Raw genomic sequence first — 3,565 nt, forward strand, 5'->3', positions numbered from 1 at the left:
GATGTCACTCATGTACCTAAAGCATTAATTAGGTTGATGAGGGGGGGAACAGCTAACCTTTAACATGCATATCAGAACTGAAAGCTGTTTCCTGGTTCTGATGATTCATGTTTGACTGGGCATAAGTGTCTGTCTCCTCTGTCTCATTGGTTCTAGCCCTTACACTCCCATTATAGTGAGTAACCTCAGAAGCCCAGGGGAGGGGCTCTGAGTCAGAACCAACAGGCATTGAGGTCCTCCATATTCGTATTAGGGTTTTGTTTTGTTGGGTCTGTGTTTTTTTTTTAAATAAAATTTTCATTTTATACTGGTTTACTTACTTACAAAGTTTATGTACTTTGTTTTTCACACCAGATTTTCCCCATTTCCTTTACCCATCCCTCCTTCTACCCATCAAATTGTGCAACTCTATGATGAGGAATTGGAGAGCATTATGATGAGTGAAGTAACTCAGTCCCATAAGGACAAATACTGTATAAGACCATTATTGTAGAAATAGATAACTAGTAAAACGTGTATGAAGATTCAAGGGGTGGGGCCGGGTAAGAGGAGAAGGGTGAGGATGGGCGGTGGTAATCATGTTTTTAAATTATTTGTTAAACCTTTTACACATTTTTGTGCAACAGGCTTTTCTTCATATTGAATAGATAGATAGATAGATAGATAGATATTAAGGATATATATATATATATATATCCTTAATATCTATCTATCTATCTATCTATCTATTCAATATGAAGAAAAGCCTGTTGCACAAAAATGTGTAAAAGGTTTAACAAATAATTTAAAAACATGATTACCACCGCCCATCCTCACCCTTCTCCTCTTACCCGGCCCCACCCCTTGAATCTTCATACACGTTTTACTAGTTATCTATTTCTACAATAATGGTCTTATACAGTATTTGTCCTTATGGGACTGAGTTACTTCACTCATCATAATGCTCTCCAATTCCTCATCATAGAGTTGCACAATTTGATGGGTAGAAGGAGGGATGGGTAAAGGAAATGGGGAAAATCTGGTGTGAAAAACAAAGCACATAAACTTTGTAAGTAAGTAAACCAGTATAAAATGAAAATTTTATTTAAAAAAAAAACACAGACCCAACAAAACAAAACCCTAATACGAATATGGAGGACCTCAATGCCTGTTGGTTCTGACTCAGAGCCCCTCCCCTGGGCTTCTGAGGTTACTCACTATAATGGGAGTGTAAGGGCTAGAACCAATGAGACAGAGGAGACAGACACTTATGCCCAGTCAAACATGAATCATCAGAACCAGGAAACAGCTTTCAGTTCTGATATGCATGTTAAAGGTTAGCTGTTCCCCCCCTCATCAACCTAATTAATGCTTTAGGTACATGAGTGACATCAAAGAATAGTGGACTAGAAAAAGAACCGCCCACCAAACTTTGAACTCTCCCTGACCCAGACTCCAGCCCCAAGACACACCCTGACCTACCAGGAAGCTTCATGTAGAACCTCACCTCATTGGCTTTCTGACTCCTCCATTGCAACCTCTCGTGGTGAGGAAGGCCTGCACCTTCCTTTGGGTTGTATATTTCTTAAGAAACCTGCCTTTGCCTTTGACTACCACTTCAGTCTCTGCATTTCTTTGCCCTTCCTTCTAACCTAGTGCTCCCACAAGGCCTGGGCTTGCATCAGAACTGTTTTGAGCCAGAGCAGCCATGCCCCTTCTAAAGTCCCCCATTCTGTACACTGTGCTACCCCGGTAGCTGGGGCACTGTCTCCTTCAGCCTCTCCTGTTGTTGTTGTTGTATACTATCAAGTTGGAGGCAAACCATAGTTGACCCTCTAGCAGGTTTCAGAAGCAGTTAGTCAAATAGGAGAAGACTACCTACCCATCCTTCTCCCACAGCTGGTGGATTTGAACTGCGTTCTTCAGGATTGCAGCACAGCTTCTTACCACCAGGCCATCAGAGCTCCCTGAGCCTCTCTTCAACCTACTTAATTCTTTAATCCTGTGAAGGGAGCAAACCAGGCCAACGACTACACAGTAACAGGAGGACACTGTCTCTTAAATGAATTGCCAGAGACTGAAAGCCTTTGGTTTAGCAGTGCAAGTCCCTATAGCTAGGCCTCCAGAATGCCATCCATGCCTAAGAACAGGAAAGAGGTTCTATAAATATGTTCACTTACTGGGATTAGCTAATGGAAGGTTTATGCAGCTTTTAAAATTTATAATGATGAAGATAGTAGCATCAGGAAGGAGTTCCTGGGTTGTGCAAATGGTTAAGAGACAGCTACTAACAGAAAATTTGGTAGTTCAAACACCCAGAAGTACCTTGTAAGAAAGGTCTTTGAAAAACAAACAACCTAAATTTAAAAAAAAGAAAGAAAGAAAAAAAAAAAAGAAAGGTCTAGTGATTTGCTTCTAAAATGACAGTCATTGAAAATCCCTAGAGCGTAGTTCTGTTTGGACACACATAAAGTTGACATGAATCAGAACAAACTCTGTAGGAATTGTTTTTTAACCATATAAAAAGCAATATGGCAGGAAAAGACAAGAACTGAAATGTTATTGATCTTATACTTGGAACTATGTAAAAAAATGTGTTTTCTAGGCATGTAGAAGCGAGACAATGAGCAAGGAAGAATAGAGAAGAGTCAAAGTCTTTGAACTGTAGTGTTGATAAAGAATATTAAAAATGAGCAAATCTCTCTTAGAAGAAGTGCAGACAGAATGCTCCTTAGAACCAAAGATGGTGCTGTTTCCCTCTTAGATGCTTTGAGCGCATCATCAGGAGGGACCAGCCCTTGATGGACATAGTGTTTGAAAAAACAGAGGGTCAGTACAAGAGAGAAACATCCTTAATGAGGTGACTTGCCATGGTGGCTGTGGCTTAAATAGCAGGGATTGTGGAGATGGTGCAGGCCTGGGCGGTGTTTTGGTTTGGTTTTTTGCTGTTCATATGATGGCTATGTGTTAAAACTAACTTGATAGCACGCAGCAGTGTAGACAAAAAGGGATGAAAACCCTATGAATAACAGTTTTACTTTGATATACAAAGAGTCTTCATGCATGGGAAATAACTTTTAAAAATAATGTACTAAATATCCTAATAGCTATTATATTTGCTTTTATACAAGTAAGTTTTTGGCCTTTATTGGCTGTTTAGACTTAAAATCATTCATTGAATGAATGTTTATTTAAAACTAAACACCCTGCACACCATGTTTATCACAGCTTTGTTCACAATAGCAAGGAGTTGGAAACAACCTAAGTGCCCATCGACAAACAAATGGATAGAGAAGCTCTGGTATATTCACACAATGGAATACTAAACTGCATTGAAAAGGAACTCATGAACTATTATTCAAAATGGGTGACCCTGGAGGACATGCTGAGTGAAGAATCTCGGTCACAAAAGGACAAATACTGAATGGTACCACTGCTGTAAAACAGGACTGACCTTGGGGTTGAGGGGAGACTGAGAAAGATGGGTTCAGTAATGTATACTGCATTGAAACAGATGAGGGAGAAAACTGTTTAAAAGGGGTATGTGATTAGGTATTTTTGTCATGACAGGAGTCCAGAGCAAAGG

The sequence above is a fragment of the Elephantulus edwardii genome, unplaced genomic scaffold (assembly GCF_000299155.1).
Source record: "Elephantulus edwardii isolate Elephantulus edwardi_28Jun2011 unplaced genomic scaffold, EleEdw1.0 scaffold00031, whole genome shotgun sequence".
In the NCBI taxonomy this organism is placed as follows: domain Eukaryota; kingdom Metazoa; phylum Chordata; class Mammalia; order Macroscelidea; family Macroscelididae; genus Elephantulus; species Elephantulus edwardii.